At 44.5% G+C, this 18,391-nt stretch overlaps 1 pseudogene; it reads right to left on the bottom strand.

The window, feature by feature from the left end:
* The window catches only part of LOC149213246 (pentatricopeptide repeat-containing protein At1g73710-like), a 55,962-nt pseudogene extending 39,553 nt beyond the window's left edge, over positions 1 to 16,409 (bottom strand).
* Between the last annotated feature and the right edge of the window lie 1,982 nt (positions 16,410 to 18,391).

Raw genomic sequence — 18,391 nt, 5'->3', positions numbered from 1 at the left:
TGTAGCTCTGTTTTTGCTCTTTGTAAGCCAATTTTGGCATGTTGTTAGACTCATGATTATGATCTTTTAGTAAAAGGCAGGCCGATTTGGATTCGATTCTGAGTTCTTAGGGGAGCTATAGCTCTCAGGTTAGGGCCCAACCTGAGAGCAATAGACCTCCTTCTTTTTGTATTGTTACTTGTCTTTCTTTTATCATTGCATTTTTTTCCTTTACATGCACTTGAAAAGTACAGTTTGCTGAGTTGACTGTTTCGGTTTGGTTATGTAGGTTAGTTTCATGAATGCAGTTGTTTCAGTAGTTCAGAATTAGCATAGGGAGATTGAAGTTACGTTGAGTTCAAAAAGGTTGAATGCATGCTCACTTTCACCTCTGTTTGGGGACCGGAAGTGTAGACTGTGTCAACTGCAAAAACATTGTTTTAACATATGCATGCAAGTATTGATGTAATGTTTTCAATTGAAGAATTGTCCATGCGATTTGATCTTGAGTAATGACTCTTTGGTTCAGCATCATGCACGAATTCCCTTCAACTTACATTGCTGTTCTTTGATTCCTAATAAAACATTTAGAATAGGTTGGTGAACTTTCGTTTACATGCAAGATAAAGGTGATTTGTTTCATTTACACTGCGCAGCACCACTTCATCGCGTTCTTATCCTTCTGAATCGTGCCTAAGCCACCTACTCATCCTCTGTTCAGCTCATTTGCCTTCCAACCCTTCTACTGTCCACGTTGCTCAATCTTTTTGACCTTCCATTGCCTCTACCCTTCTATCGACCAACCAGCTCTATCCACTCTCTCTCCATCTCATCTCTCTGTCCATAGGTCATCAAAAGCTCCTCTTTCATCTTACCCATCCATCCATATAGCTCCTTCACTTCTCCATCACCCAAAACTCTGACTGTAGGACATCCTGTAGAAGTTAGCAGACATCTTGTAGAAATCTCGAGTTTCCTGTAGGATCCCCTGCAGACATCCTGTAGAAGCCTGTAAACACGGTTGCCAAGCACCTGAACGTTGTGGACTTCTGTGGACTGATGTGAGGGATCCCCTGGAACCTCTCAGAGCCCTCCTAACCGTTCCCAAGCCTTTCTTCCCTTCGAACTACCCCTGCACAGTCAAGACCCAGTGAGAAACACAATCACAATAACACCACCCACTTCAGCAAAAATACAAAAACGTGTTCTCTTCCATGAAAGTAGTTTAAATTCATGCATCTCATCTCACTAGAAGTAATGGCATCATTTCTAGAAGTTTGCACTCCCACCATTGCATCATAGAGATTAAACTAGTCAGATTAGGGTTTACTAGGGTTTCCATGTTTGGTTGGCTTTTAGTTCATTCTTGCAAAGTAGGTTAATTTCCTTTGAGATAGCCTTCGTTCATCATTTAGAAAGCTTCTTCTGAGAACATATAGAAGTTGGCTTGAGCCCTAGCGGACTTGTGCCAGCTGACCAAGTGACAGCTGCGACAAGAGCTAGTACTTGTGCATACAGCACCGTCGCTTCCAAGTTTGTTACGAACTACCGGGTTGATAAAATTAGAGAAGGAAGCTCCAGGAGTTGTAGAATTATTGCTACAATACTGGAGCCCACCATCTTTTTGGCGCCGTTGCCGGGGAAGCGTCAGAGTATTAGTAATTGTTTCTTTTCTTCTATCTTCTTACTCTTGCCTTCTGCCAAGTAGTTTATTTCATTTCCATTCTGCAAAAGTAGCATAGACATTTCCTGCTTTCATAGATTAGCATTTCAATTCCGCAATTTCAATTTTGCAAGCATAGATTAGCCTTTCAATTCTGCAAGCGTAGACTAGCATTTCCATTCCTGCAATTTCATTTGAGCAAAATAGATTAGTCCTTTCCTGCTTTCATTTCAATTCTGCATTTCTATTTCAGCAAGATAGTTAGTTGTAGATCAATCTATTTCAGTTTTGCAGGTACCAAAGAAAAAAACAAAAGCAATCAAAAAGTCTTTCCATTTCATGCCTCGTAGGAACCGAGATAAAACAGGCAAATTCCTACCCAACACCCCCACCACATCACTGAGTCACCCTTCTCTCTTCTTCGGTGACAGTGATCCAGAAGAACCTATAGGTGAACCTCCTGAGATATACGAAGATCCTATAGCAGAAGAAGAATTAGAGACCATCCCATCTGAAGCTATGGCTGACAATAGAAGAGAAGATGAGAGAATAGAAGGTGCCTTCCCCATCCGAGAAACCAATGGAGACACGAAAATGAAAAACATTAGTCCCTCCGCTCTGCCTCACTTCCATGGACTGACTACTGAAGATCCTGATACCTTCCTGTTTGAGTTTTTTGTCCTTTGTAGAACCTATGACTATACTGAAGATGAGCAGAAGCTGAAACTCTTCCCTTCCACTCTTAAGGATGCAACATTACGCTAGTTCATGGGCTTACCTGGGAATAGTATCACCACTTGGGCTCAGATGTAGCAAGCTTTCAATACCAAGTACCGGGACTACTGTAGGTCCAAGGAAACCAAGGGAGAAATCTTTCGGATGACCATGCGAAATGATGAGTCCTTAGAGGATTATGAGGAGAGGTTCCAACTTAGCTATAAGCGGGCCAGGTGCACACTTGACCCTGAATCCCTCAAGTTGGTCCTGCTCCGAGGAGTCCCGGAAGACCTTTTAGATACCCTTCACATGTTAGCTGGGGGAGATATTTACCAGCTGCCTTATGAGGACATCAAGGCTGTGTTTAGAAACCACTCTAGGGCAGCCCGGAAACGAGGTAGAGGAAACCCTCTCTCAGCTGGTATTCCTTTCTCCAAACATGAGTTTGCAAATCAATTAGAAGATCTTAAGAGTGAGGTGAGACAGACCATTTCCATGCAACTGGACACATTCAGGATCCAGCAGAAGAAGGAAGAAGCTGAGAGGGCCTTGGCTGTCTTCTGCCCTAGATGTACAAGGAGACACCCTAAGAACGAATGCCCATTGCATTCGGTTGAAGTGTGCTTCGTTTGTGAGGAGGACCATCCCACAAATCAATGCCCAACCTTACCTGGGTTTAAAGCTATGTACCAAGGGACAGAAGCTCCCACTGAACCTCTCTATTTCCTCAACCAAAGGAGGCCACAAGGACCTAGACCTTACCAGCAGGGGATGCAAGGGGCACCCCAAGCTTATTACAGCCCCAACCAATCGACTCCTATGCCTTCCTGGGGTCCCCTTGATCATCCTTCCTGGTCTATGCCTCCTCCATGGTCTTATCCACCTCAGTACCCTACTCAGCCCACTACTCATTCATATCATTCACCTGTCCAGCCACAACCTCAGTGGAAAGCACCTCAGTCAGGGTGGAGGCCCCAGTACAACACTCCTCCCGCCATTTTGCCTCCACCACCAGTTCAACCTCAACCATTACCTCCTGCTCCTCCAAGGCAACCTCAAATTCTTGCTCAATCGAACCCGAACCCCAACAATAGACAGGCCCAGCAGGTATACACTGGGGAAACATCATGTCCTACCTATGCTGTGGAGATCCAGGAGATCAATCTTCGATCTTGAAAGACTCTTCCGGATCGCCAACCTCCTCCCCCAGAGGACGAGGAGGACCAACAGGAAAGTGAACCAAAGGCTATTCCACCCTTTCCTGAGAGACTAACAGCCACCACACAACCCAACCCAGAGGAGGATGAGCTTCTGGGAGAGCTCAAGCAGTTGTGTGTGAAAATACCACTTCTCCAAGCCATCAAGGATGTGCCAATATACAACAAACTGGTTAAGGAAAAGTGTTTCAAACACCCAGGCAGGCGAAAGAGAGATGCTTCAACCATCAATGCCTTAGGACAACTGTCTGACCTTATGTTAGGACAAGTCATCTGCCCAAAGTACCTAGATCCTGGGAGTCCTGTAGTAGATGTCCACATCAATGGCACCATCATACCTCACACCTTGATTGATCTGGGGGCTGCCATTAATGTGATGACCAGGGATACCATGCTCAAACTCAATCTTCAGGGTTCCTTGAGGAAGACCTCGACAGTACTGCAGCTAGCAGATCACTCCACTGTGACTCCCGAAGGGATTGTGGAGGATGTCTTGGTCTCTGTCGACTCTTGGGAATACCCTGCAGATTTCTTGGTTCTGTAACCCAAGGCAAAGCTTACTGGATATCCTCTCATTTTGGGAAGGCCTTGGTTAGCCACTACAGATGCTTACATCAGTTGCCGTGCAGGAAACATGACCATCAAAAACGGTCCTATGTCCAAGCAGCTAGTCCTATATCCTCCTGCCCAACCCTCCTTAGAGCATGACTTACCACTGTGGTTGGAGGAAGGAGAAGAAGATGAGGTGTACTCAGCACCTTTGTGCACCCTAGATACCACTAGAAGAGACCCCCCAACCGAGGATGACTTGATTGAGACTTTGATCCAGAATCCACATTCCAGTGCACTATCCTTAGAGAAATTGGTGGAGGACGCCCAAGCCAGCACCTTAGTGGACCTTTGTGCCACCAACCCTATCACTCCCAAAGTCAAGAATGTGGAGTTCGGCCCTGAGAGAATGTTAAAGATCAGCTCCTCCCTATCTCCTTCCCAGGAAAAGGAGCTGTGTAGCCTGTTGGCCAGTCACCTAGATGCTTTTGCTTGGAGCTATAAGGAGATGAAAGGAGTCCATCCCTTGGTCTGTACCCATCACACATACATCAAAGAAGGTTGTAAACCGGTTAAGCAACCTCAGAGGAGAATGAATCCAGCCCTTAAGGACATTGTCAAGGAAGAATTTCAAAAACTGTTGGATGTCGAATTCATTTACCCCATCTCAGATAGTGAATGGGTGTTCCCTTTGGTGTTGGTTCCCAAGAAAAATGGGAAGTGGAGAATCTATGTGGACTACCGAGAACTGAACAAAGCTACCAAGAAAGGCCATTTCTCTCTACCTTTCATAGATCAAGTGTTGGATGGACTGGCAGGAAAGAAGTTCTTCTCTTTCCTGGATGGGTTTAGCGGGTACAACCAAATCCAAATCAGCCTGAAAGACCAAGATAAGACCACCTTCACTTGTCCTTGGGGTACCTTTGCCTACCGAGTTCTTCCCTTTGGGTTATGCAATGCTCCTCCTACCTTCCAGAGAGCTGTCTTGAGCATCTTCTCGGAGTTGGTCCATGATGCGGTGGAAATATATATGGATGACTTCACTCCTTATGGGTCCAACTTCCAGGAAGCATTGTCCAATCTGGGAAAGGTCCTAACCAAATGCATTGAGATGAACCTGTCCCTTAGTCCTGAAAAATGTGAATTCCTGATGACTGAAGGGACTGTGCTAGGCCATACCATTTCTTGCCAAGGGTTACAAGTGGATCCTAACAAAATTGCTCTCATCAAGAAGGTTCCACCTCCCCAAAAGGTAAGGGATGTCCGGAGTTTCTTAGGATTAGCAGGGTATTACCAGAGATTCATTAAACACTTCAGCAAGTTAGCCTTGCCATTTTTTGGTCTGTCGGCAAAAGATGTGGAGTTTAAATGGACTGACGATTGTCAGAGGGCTTTGAATGAATTACAGGACAAGTTGGTGTCAGCCCCAATCTTGAGAGGCCCAAACTGGGCCCTACCTTTCCACATCCACACTGATGCCTCAAACAAAGCCATAGGGGCAGCCTTAGGACAAGTTGAACAGAAACTTCCATATGCCATTTACTTTGTTAGCAAAAACTTGTCCAAAGCCGAGTTGAGTTACACTGTAACCGAGAAAGAATTCTTCGCTGTGTTCCATGCACTGAACAAGTTCTGACATTATATTACCGGCTATCAAACCTTTGTACATATGGATCATGCTACAATTAGATATTTAATGAATAAACCAGATGTGAATGCTTGTATTATTAGATGGTTACTTTTGTTGCAGCAGTTTGATTTGACCATTGTTGACAAACCAGGTAAAGAAAATGTTGTTGCTGACTTTCTATCTAGATTGGATTTGTCTGCAGATGAGGATGGAACAGTGGATGACCAGATGCCCGATGAACATCTGTTTGCTATCTCAGTACTCTCTCCATGGTTTGTTGATATAGCAAACTACCTTGTTTCAGCACAGTTCCCTCCGCACCTATCTTCAAGAGAGAAGAGCAGAATCATCAGAAAAAGTGCCTCATTTACTTGGATCGGGGGCAATTTGTTCAAGCTTGGCCCTGATCAGATCTTAAGGCGTTGTGTAAGGGAGGAGGAAGTCTTTGATATCCTCCTCACCTATCATGATGGGCCTTGTGGAGGACATTTTGCAGCAAAGAGGACTGCCTTCAAAATCCTGCAGGCAGGCTACTATTGGCCCACACTTCATCAAGATGTCAGAAGATATATCAGCCAATGTGACCGATGCCAAAGAATGGGGAAACCGACTCCAAGGGATGAGATGCCTCTCCAACCTGAAGTGACTCTTGAGCCATTTGAGAAGTGGGGTATGGATTTTGTGGGTCCAATCAACCCTCCTTCGAGGCAAAGGTCTTACATCATTGTGTGCACTGACTACCTGACAAAGTGGGCAGAGACTAAAGCAATCAAGGCAGCAACAGAAGAGAAGGTGGCCGAGTTCTTAAGAGAAAACATCTTCTACAAATTTGGCTACCCAAGAGAACTGGTCACCAATCAAGGGAGCCAGTTCACATCCAACTTGATTGAAGACCTACTAGCTCACCACAAGATCAAGCATAGGACTTCCACCCCCTATCATCCACAGGCAAATGGGCAAGTGGAAGTCACCAACAGAGCATTGGAAGGGATTTTGACTAAGGTGGTGAGCAGCAGTAGGAAAGATTGGGCAGATCGCGTGGTTGAGGCCACATGGGCTTACAACACCACCTGGAAGACCACCACCGGCTTCACACCTTATGATCTGGTCTATCGGAAGAAAGCTTTGCTGTCCATTGAGTTTGAATACAACACTTTGAGGATGGCAGCTCAGCTGGATCTAGCTCTCAGCCATGCACAACAAGAAAGGTTATTGCAGCTGAATGGACTGGACGAGCACCGGATGCAGGCCCTCCTTCACTCAGAAGTGGTTCAACTTCAGAGAAAGGTGTAGCATGACCAACACCTCTATGACAAGCAATTCCAGCCAGGAGATTGGGTCTTGTTGTATGACTCCAGATACAAAGATTTCAAGGGGAAGCTGAGAACCAGATGGCTAGGGCCATATGCAGTGGAAAAATGCCATGACAATGGATCTGTTCTTATTCGAACCATTGATGAGGAAGCCATCCCCATGCTTGTCAATGGGCATCGTTTGAAGATCTACAGGAAGCCTCTCTCAAGACAAGAGTTCATCAAAACTATGGAGAAATCGGTATTGGTCATAGAGAAGGGTTCTGCCTCTGCTTTGGGCATACCCTGAAAGATCTAAAAAAACAATAATAATAATAATAAAGATCCTTGGGTGAAAACCTTTCTGAGGCTCCCAAGGCAGGTGGTAGGGGTGAAAACCTCATTGAGGCGCCCCTATTGTCTTTCAAAAAAAAGAAAAAAAAGAGATTTGAAAAAGATCCTTGAGTGAAAACCTCTCTGAGGTGCTTAAGGCAGATGGAAAGGGTGAAAACCTCATTGAGGCGCCCCTGTTATCTTTCAAAAAAAAAAAAAAAGAGAAAAAAAAAGGAAAAACAATAAGCAAAAATATAGGGACAACAAGTTCATAATGTGAAAATGCATGCAAGTTGCAGGTGTTCTATGAAGGTGAGGAGGACTCTTAATGCAAAGCCAAAGAGCCTTATCATGCTGTCAGGAGACCTCACCAGCACCTCCTCCAAGAATACTTATCTCCTCCAAGGTATGTGCACAATTTCATCATGGCTTGAGTCTTCTACAGGAAGATGCAGACTTTCTATAGGAAGATGCAGACTTTCTACAGGAAGGTGCAGACTTTCTACAGGAAACGCAACCTTTCTACAGGAAGTTCTGTATTTCTACAAGAAACTTCCTATAGAAGTTCGGGACGGCCCAGAATTCATTTTATGAGGAGATCTAATGACTGAGGATCGGTTTGGACGCATGCAAGCTACTGTTGTCGCCCTTATACATTGTTGTCACCTCCTTCTACCATCCCTGTCGACATGCAATGAAGTTACCTGCACCATCAAAGTAGATCATTGAGTTATCAAGAGAAAAGCAATTTTTGAGATGAAAAAAACGCTGAGATGTCATACCATATCCATCCCAGCCGTCCATGAGCTCTGTGAGCGTGATTGTGGGGCCATTGCCTTCGTCGTGCAGCATGCACCCGAGGAGGAAGAAACTGTTACAGGACATCCTGCAGGAGTCCCGTAACAGTTAAGCCCGCTAGAGTGCACACCATATACAATGAAAACGTGGGCGCATGCAGCTGAAGCATCCAATCCAGCGTCAGCGGCCTATGAATGTGAACCTCCGGGCCTGTGCAGATCAAGCAGCAGCAACCAAATCCACTCATCGTCGTCCAAGAGCCTGAACAATCGTGTTGCGGCCGCACAGGTAAGTGTCTCGACCCTTTCTTCCGACGAATTGCATGAATTTTACTTTGAAAATGTTTGCAAAGTGTGAAATGGATGGGTTGAGCGGTTGTATGGTCAATCGATTGGCCACGTCGACCAGTCAGCTGGTCGAGCTGGATGTGTGAATGGTGGCCGTGGAAAAAACGGGCAGTGGACACGTGAGAACCGTCCACTCGGGGAGAAACGAGTTCTAACGAGAATGGCGGCGGCGGATCTGCGGGAATGATGCGGCAGTAAGTAAACTTGCAGAAGAATGATGGTGTGACGTCGCCCAACGGTCCGGCAGGGACAGCTCACCCCCGCGCCACGGATTCCGCCGATTCAAATCTAATCGGCTAGATTATCAACCTCATGCATTTATCATTCACCGTTTGCGACTCGAGTGATCATCCGGATCCCTCTGCAGTTCGATACTCCGAGTCTTTGGCCATCAGAACGCCTGTGAAGCAACAGCAAGAGCGCAGACCCACTGCAGTCTCCCCCGGAAATCGCGCGCTGCTCCTACAGGAAAGTTGTTTCTACAGGAAGTCGGGTTCCTCACGTCAAAAGGTGGCGGATTAAAAAGGTAAGCCTGAACTCTCCATGCAATTGGTTTTTGAAGGTGGCAGAATCGTCGTCTACAGTCTGGTCGAAGAAAAATTGTTGCAATTGTTGTCTGCCGTGCATGAACTGTCGTCCTACAGGATGTCAGTGTAATTAGCTGTGTTAAAGGTTTGCAGGGGGTAAGCTTTGTGAATTATGTGCATGACAGAGGCGTAATCCTACGCTCTGTCCCAGTAGACCGAATTTCTTTCCCAATTTCCTCCTCCAGCTAACACAACAGTTTTTCACCATGCCGGGTGGGTTCATCAGAAGGGAGCCCGCTAATTCAGCGAAGCTAAGAGAAAATCCTGAGGTGGTGGAGCTCTTCACACGAGCACAATGGATATCCTTCTGTGACAAATTGCAGGGTTATGACGACGAGGTGGCAGAAGAGTTTTCGCAAGCTCTGAGGCCAAAATCTAAAACGTTGGCCACCGTTACCTTCAGGGGTCTGAGCCTCAAACTCACCCCACAATTCATCAGCCAAGTTACGGAGCTCCCAATGGGATTACCATGGGATAAAGAAGAAAGGAAATTGAGCCAGCAAGCTAAGAAAGAGTTCTTTCCACCAGAGGAGGAATTCTCAGAAGAAAAAAATGGGGTTCATAGAACCAGTTTACTGCCACCATGGAATGAAGTGAGCCTGCAAATTATGAAGTACATCACCTGCGAAGGCCGTTTTAGCATTGTGTACGGGTACCACTTTCGGTTACTCACTGAATTACGGCACCAGATGGATCTACCTGTAGAAAACAAACTCAGTCTCCCTTACATTCTACTACAGTCTCTAATTGAGTGTACAACCAAGCTGAAAGAAGGCATACCAGACCAGGTAGCCCACCATGGACTGATCAAACTCCTCGTGGAGGATGCGCTCCACACATACAAGGTTCCTCTCTCATGGGAAGCCTTCAGAAATTTGACAAAGGACGGGGACATAAAGATGCTAACCGAAGAACTCGGTTCTTCTAGCAGTGAGGAGAAAGAGTCCGTGCCCGCAGTAAAGAGAGAAAAAGGCCAAAAGACCCCAACCACAGGGCAGAAGAAAAATCAAGAGAAGAAACAAGAGAAAAAGGATGACAAGGAGAAAGATGACATACCCATCTTGACAGAAAGAGAGAAAAGGTTGCAAGGTAGAGTAGACAAGGCTGAGAAGGTCCACATCAGCAAGAGTGCCTCGACAGCGACCGCAACTAAGTCAAAAAGCAAAACCCATGCAGCAAAGCAAACCAAGGCGGCGACACCTGTTTCTACAGGAAAGCCGAAACCGGCTTCTATAGGAAAGCCGAAACCGACTTCTACAGGAAGCCCGAAAATTATTGAAAAAGGGTCTTCTACAGGAAGCCCGAAATTGACTAAAACAGGGTCTTCTACAGGAAGCCCTGAAAAAGTGAAACCCAAGGAGAAGAAAGCTAACATTCGTGAAAGGGAGGCAGCAGTTGTGTTGGCCGGCCTCAGCACACCTCCTAAGCCAAAGGAGAAGAGAAAGAGGGAGGCCCCTCTATACTTTAAAGCTCGAAGAAGTGTGAGAATAAAGACGGGCAAGCCACAGCCTCTGTCCAGCAACCAAATCACTACAGGGGATGCCCCTACTTCACCCAGTGAGAAGTCCCCCTCGAAGATATCGGTCACCTACGAGAGCGGGAGCCCAAAAACAACTGCTTGGAAGGGAAGGTTAGACCAATCGGCTTCAAAAGCCCGGCTCAAGGTCAAGGAAACAGAGAAGAGGGAAGGAGCGACACCCTCATCACCACCAAGGGCAGAATAGGCAGAGCCACCAAGAGTAGGAAAGAAAAAGCGTATTCCGGAGCCTAATTCTCGGCCAAGGACAAGGAGTTGGAGAAAAATTGCTCAAGGATGAGCAAATATTTTAGCTGGGGGGTGATGATGAGCCCCAAATTTTAGTAACAATTTGGGCTCATTTGGCCTACTTACCTCGCTCAACCCTTCATTTTTATCACTTATGCATCATTTCTTAGTATATTCGTGTTATTTGTAGGAAGAAGGGCAGTCATTATGCCTACGTAGCTAATACATGATGATTTCAGGTTTTTTGACATTAAATGGAGCAAAGACCACGCAAATGGAGACAAGGAGACAACCAAGGTGGCATTGCAGGTTTATAGGGAGGTTGTCCACAGCCTTGAATGACCTTCCTCGTGATCTCCACCCCAACTCCGAGCTCCAACAACTATCACCACTGAACTAGAAGGCAGCCAACGGATTCTACAGGAACAGCAGTTTACTTTCAGTTGGGCAGCCAAGCTCCACTAATTGAGGAGGCCAACTTGGCCCTCATCATGTATAAATATTAAGGCTGTAGCCTTCGATGAGGCTCTTGAACTTTTGTTATAGATTTTGGATTACGAGCTGTAGCTCTGTTTTTTCTCTTTGTAAGCCAATTTTGGCATGTTGTTAGACTCATGATTATGATCTTTTAATAAAAGGCAGGCAGATTTGGATTTGATTCTAAGTTCTTAGGGGAGCTATAGCTCTCAGGTTAGGGCCCAACCTGAGAGCAATAGACCTCCTTCTTTTTGTATTGTTACTTGTCTTTCTTTTATCATTGCATTTCTTTCCTTTACATGCACTTGAAAAGTACAGTTTGCTGAGTTGATTGTTTCGGTTTGGTTATGTAGGTTAGTTTCATGAATGCAGTTGTTTCAGTAGTTCAGAATTAGCATAGGGAGATTGAAGTTACGTTGAGTTCAAAAAGGTTGAATGCATGCTCACTTTCACCTCTATTTGGGGACCGGAAGTGTAGACCGTGCCAACTGCAAAAACACTGTTTTAACATATGCATGCAAGTATTGATGTAATGTTTTCAATTGAAGAATTGTCCATGTGATTTGATCTTGAGTAATGACTCTTTGGTTCAGCATCATGCATGAATTCCCTTCAACTTACATTGTTGTTCTTTGATTCCTAATAAAACAGTTAGAATAGGTTGGTGAACTTTCGTTTACATGCAAGATACATGTGATTTGTTTCATTTACACTGCGTAGCACCACTTCGTCGCGTTCTTATCCTTCTGAACCGTGCCTAAGCCACCTACTCATCCTCTGTTTAGTTCATTTGCCTTCCAACCCTTCTACTGTCCACGTTGCTCAATCTTTTTGACCTTCCATTGCCTCTGCCCTTCTATCGACCAACCAGCTCTATCCACTCTCTCTCCATCTCATCCCTCTGTCCATAGGTCATCACAAGCTCCTCTTTCATCTTACCCATCCATCCATACAGCTCCTTCACTTCTCCATCACCCAAAACTCCGACTATAGGACATCCTATAGAAGTTAGCAGACATCCTGTAGAAATCCCGAGTTTCCTGTAGGATCCCCTGCAGACATCCTGTAGAAGCCTGCAAACACGGTTGCCAAGCACCTGAACATTGTGGACTTTTGTGCACTGATGTGAGGGATCCCCTGGAACCTCTCAGAGCCCTCCTAACCGTTCCCAAGCCTTTCTTCCCTTCAAACTACCCCTGCACAGTCAAGACCCAGTGAGAAGCACAATCACAATAACACCACCCACTTCAGCAAAAATACAAAAACGTGTTCTCTTCCATGAAAGTAGTTTAAATTCATGCATCTCATCTCACTAGAAGTAATGGCATCATTTCTAGAAGTTTGCACTCCCACCATTGCATCATAGAGATTAAACTAGTCAGATTAGGGTTTACTAGGGTTTCCATGTTTGGTTGGCTTTCAGTTCATTCTTGCAAAGTAGGTTAATTTCTTTTGAGATAGCCTTCGTTCATCATTTAGAAAGCTTCTTCTGAGAACATATAGAAGTTGGCTTGAGCCCTAGCGGACTTGTGCCAGCTGACCAAGTGACAGCTGCGACAAGAGCTAGTACTTGTGCATACAGCACCGTCGCTTCCAAGTTTGTTACGAACTACCGGGTTGATAAAATTAGAGAAGGAAGCTCCAGGAGTTGTAGCATTATTGCTACAATACTGGAGCCCACCATAAAAAGATGGTGGGCTCCAGTATTGTAGCAATAATGCTACAACTCCTGGAACTCCCTTCTTTAATTTTATCAACCCGGTAGTTCGTAACAAACTTGGAAGCGACGGTGCTGTATGCACAAGTACTAGCTCTTGCCGCAGCTATCACTTGGTCAGCTGGCACAAGTCCACTAGGAGCTTAAGCCAAATTCTATGAGCTCTTAGAAGAAGCTTTTTAATTGATGGATGAAAGCTAACTCGAAGGAATCTAATCTAATTGCGAAAAGAAAATGAAAGCCAAAAAGGAACGCAAACCCTAGCAAACCCTAATTCTACCAGCTAGTCCTACTGATGCAAAGGAGAGTATGCAAACTACCGAAAGAGATGCCATTACTTCTAAGAAGGTAAAATGCATGTGTCTAAGTTATCACTATCTGAAGAAAACATCTTTTTGTATTTTTGTTTTAGTTATTAGAATTATCATGCATGTGCTTTTAACTGGCTTTTCACTGTGCAGGGGTGGATCAAGGAGGAGAAATGCTTGGAAAAGGTTGGGAAGACTCGGAGAGGGTCTAAGGGATCCCTATCATTCTTTCAGAGAGTTTCACAAAGTCATGATGCCATGCAACCGTGTTTATGAACTTCTACAGGAAGTCTGCAGGGGTTTCTACAGGATGTTCTGTAATTCTTCTACAGGATGTTTCGAAATGGGATTTTTGAGGATGGGTGATTGATGGAAGATGCATGGATGGTTATGGAGGTAGGATGGGGGTTTGAAGTGACCCAGGAACTGATGGATGGAGTGGTGAGATGATATGTGGAAGGCTGATTTGGCTTTAAGGTAGTTGAGACAACAATGGAGAAGAAGGTAGGGTTACGTGGGCAAGAGGATGGGTGTGAAGCGAGAAGCCTAGATATGGGATGAATCAGATGGCTCTGATGAAGCTTGACCATGTGAGTGAGTGATAGAGATGCCCTGCACAATGCACATTCAACCGAATCAATGAATTCTTGCAAACAAACTAAGTCCTAGCTAACTTAATCTAACTGTCAATGAAATGAATAAACAGCAGCCTCGTTTGGAAAGAGAACCATGTACATCACGTGAGCAAGAACATTCTGAAAGATCTAAATGCATGACAAACTCCTACCAATCGATTCCAAAACATAAAAAGCTACTTTAACCAACAAAAACAACCAAAATAACAAAGCAAGATCTAAAGAGCAGATTTTATTTTAAGAACGCAGCAAACACACATAAAGATAGACAGGGGAGGTACTGGGCGCTTGAGATGGGCCCAACCCCAAGAGCTACAGCCTCCCAAGAGAGATTTAGAGCTGGTGCAATGCTGAATTCATCTTTATTAATCAAGAATGAATAGTTACATCAAAACTGTCCACAAGGAGAGCTTGAGAATGAGCTGACAGCAAAACTAATCTATTGCCTACAATTCGAATTACAAAATGACTACAACAAGGCTATGAAATGACTAGCTACTATCTACTGGCTAACTAGCTAACATCCACTGGCTAACCAAAATGAGGCCCTAAGCCTTCTTATTTATACAAATTGAGGACCCAACAGTCCTCCGAAACTTTAGGGACTCGGCTGCCCAAGACTTGTAGTTAACAGCAGTCCTACTTGACTTGCTTGGCTGCCCTTATGCTCATTGATTTGGTGGCCCTTGAACTCCGAGCTGATGGTGGAGAATTCGAGGTAAGGGCCCATAAATGAAGGGGACACCTCCCTACAAATCCTCTAGCTTGTTCTCCCACGAATTTGGCTGCCAAGTGCTCATTAAGACCTTCAATTTTGTCTCCAAATTGACCAAAAAGGCTACACAAAGCACCCATTAGACTTTTTGGCATAATGACCAACCAAATTCACTCTATTAACATAAATATAATCAAAACATGCAATAAACTAATGAGAATGGTGGATTAAGTCAAAGTAGGAGGTTGAATGAGCCCAAAAAATTGTCCATTTTTGGGGCTCATCATCACCCCCCTACTGAAAGTGTTGCTCATCCTCTGAGCAACCAATCTCTCTCCTCATCTTTGATGGCCCTGGTGGCCTCCTTGGCTAAAATCTCAGCCGATTTCTCCTTTGGCTTCCCTCTTTTCAAACTTCCTGTAGAAACAGTTCGTTGGCTTCCTGTAGAAACAGTCCTTTGTCTTCCTGTAGAAACAGTCTGCTAACTTCCTGTAGAACCAATTTTCTCTGATTTTGCTTGCTTGGCTGGGGGTGCCTTCTCCTTTCATCTTGGCCGTGGCTATCCTAGACTCAAGCCTGTAACATCCCATCCCGGGGTAAAGCACAAACCATTTCGGGAGAGAGCACACAGACACGATCAAAACTACTCAAGAATCTGTTAAGCGGGGAACGATAAAACCTCATCTGCTGCAATTTCAGACCATCAACAGCCCATACTGTAACTCCTCGGCCCTATTTGCAAGACTGTCAGCTTCAGTGTTTTCTTCTCTGTAGATATGTGAGGAACTGCTGTCATTAGCCATCCTTATTGCATCCGGAAGCAGTAGGTTCTGATTATTGTATATCCTCCCCTCATCCATTCCATCAACGGCTTTGAGTCCTCAAAGAATCACATATCGCCCACCTACCTCTCCTTTGCAACTGCCAAAATAACAAAGACGGCCCTAACCTCTTCCCAGTTTACTTGCTGACCTGACCAAGGACACATACTGCCAATAGAATAAAGACAGCCCTAACCTCTTTCCAGTTATTCGTGCTAATTAGATGATGAACAAAGTTCAAACCCTTGCTTGAAACTGGAGCAATGGCAACAGTCCCTATTGTTGCTTCCACCTCAGAAATGACTCTCCACCAATTTTCGAGCCAACCCTTATAAGCATTCTCATTGTAGCTCCTGTTTTCCCTTACCCTGGCACCAAAACTTGATGCTTGGGGCTGAATAGCATGACCACAGACAACCGTATTAACTTTCAATCAGTAAGGCAGCTCTTTGATAATGTCCCCTTAGAATATGATAGACCAAGCCATCTGCCACCAAAGACAGGTACCAATCTTCATACTTTTCGACTGACAGCTACACCTTGTTTGAGTCCATCTGTTCATTTTTCACTGCAGCGCACAGGACCTTGCAAACATTTTCAACTGAGAAAAGATCTTACAGGCTCAGATAAAAAAAATGAAAAATGACTCCTCCATACTTCACCTTGCAATCTTGAACATTTCCTAATGCCAATCACAACACATGCCAATGATAGGTACCAACATTGCAAATTTGGACTGAAGTCTACAACTTACTTTAGTCCATCTGTAATTTTCAGGCACCACTGATCTCAAATTTTGCAAATGACCTTGATACCTTGCAGCAAGCTTTAAAATGCCATCACTTAAAGGATGTTCCATGAGTACTTGTTCATTTTTCACTTTGTTGCACAGGTACTTGTAAAAAAAAAAATGTCAAAGCACACAGAGAATGCAGCATGCACGGATTGAAGCAGTTGAGAATTGGTGGTCTTTTTGGGATAACAAGAGACACCTTTAGAAGCTGAATTACCTTTTAGATGGTGGTTTACAGTGGAAGAGATTGTTACTAAAACCAATTCTTATCCCAAAGCTTGCAAATATTCAGTTCCATATGATGATGACAGTAGACTGGATGATGGAAGGCTTGTTTATGACTGCACCACAGAAAGTAGCCAAAACAAAAAGATCAGAGTTGCAGCGTCTCAGGGTTGTATGTATTGCATTGGTTGTTGTCAAGAACGTGGAAAAATTAATCAACGGATGGTGAGAGTCATCCGAGCAACTTTAATTGAGGCGTGATTTGTGGCGAGGTGGCAGAGACGTGTGCTGGCCCATGCAAACTGTTGGTCTCCACTGCAGTGTTTAACTATTTGTTCTCTGCTTGTAATCTCATCCATCAAGCACGCTGAAGTTTAACTGTCCATCACTACCTGTTTTCAATTTCCTTCCTGAGATGGCTAAGCACGCGTGTCGATTGCACCCACCGAGCGCTGTTTGAACTGGACGAGGGTGGCCAGTTAGCTGGCCACCGATTTTTTTAATCCGACCATCTCATTCATTCATGCAATGCTTAGATTAGATTCATGCAAACAGAGGAACAAGTTTAGTCACGTACCTGCAAGTCGTGCGTGGTTGCTTTGCTGCATGCATGTGTTGATCTTCATTTGCTGCATGCATGTGTTGATGTAGTTGCATGGTGGCTTGATTGATGATTCATGGCTGTTTTTTTCTGTGCAGGTGTCCTCTGGACGGATCCAAGCTTCAGACAATTGTTTCCACGTTCAAATCTGCACGTTCAAGCTGCTGCTGCTGCATTGTCACAGAACCAGAACTTGTTTTCGCCATTTCTCCCAAACGGCAAAGCGGATCGATCTGAAACTTGTTGAGCATGTTTCTATCATCATGATGCGTCTCCCTTAGCAAAATCGTGATCAATGGATGCACGGATTTCGAGAAAAATGGAAAATGACTGAAGATTTCAGAGATCGATTTCTTGGAAATCGTGCATAGGAATCAGCTGAAACTTCTTGGGTAGGTTACCATCACTCATATGCATATCCCCATGAAACAAGTTTTGAAACGGATGCACGGTTATGGAGAAAATGCAAAAATGGCTGATGGTGATGGAGGCTGATTTCTTGGAAACCGTGCACTGGAATTGGCTGAAACTGCTCAAGCATGTTGCCATCACCCTTGTACAATTCCCCATAAAACGGTTTGTCAAATGGATGCATGGTTTTCAAGTTATGGCAAAAACAAATTTTGTTCTATGGATTTTTGCCTCAAGGCTTTTTGCAAATGTTTGCATGGAAGGAAAAACTGAGCTTGGGCTGTGATGCAGGTATGGAGATGATGGAGGAGGAGTTGGAAGATTGCATGAGGACTTCTGAACCCTTGAGGAAGCTACCATGTTCGCCAAACCACTTTTTGAAATCCATGTCTAGTTTCCCACAATTTCTATAGGAAGTTCCTGTAGAAGCACAATGAGAAGCACAATGAGGTGGAAAAAATGGTGGAGAAAGGCAAGGGATGGCCACACAAGTGCTTGCAGGTCTAATCAACAGATTCCCACCATTAGATTCACTTTTGAAATTGGATTTGGCTCGTCCAAAGGTAGGATGTTTCCTATAGAAATACAGAGCTTCCTGTAGAAGGCACAAAAAATATTCCTTTAACCTTGATTTGAGTGCTCCTCCTGTCATGAAACGTCCTTCTTGCAACCTGCAATGTCATTGCTGCAACATGAAATTATTCAATGGAGATTAGCTTTATTTTTCTTTTCCTTTTTCTCTTTTTTTTTTTTTTTTTTTGAAAAAAACAACTAGGGCGCCTCATGGAGGTTTTCACCCTAATTGCCTGCC

This window comes from Pinus tabuliformis, chromosome 1_1 (genome assembly GCF_031772625.1).
Source record: "Pinus tabuliformis cultivar Carrire ecotype Pingquan chromosome 1_1, CPIR1, whole genome shotgun sequence".
NCBI classification, from domain to species: Eukaryota; Viridiplantae; Streptophyta; class Pinopsida; order Pinales; family Pinaceae; genus Pinus; species Pinus tabuliformis.
This window is presented reverse-complemented; position numbering and strand designations above follow the sequence as displayed.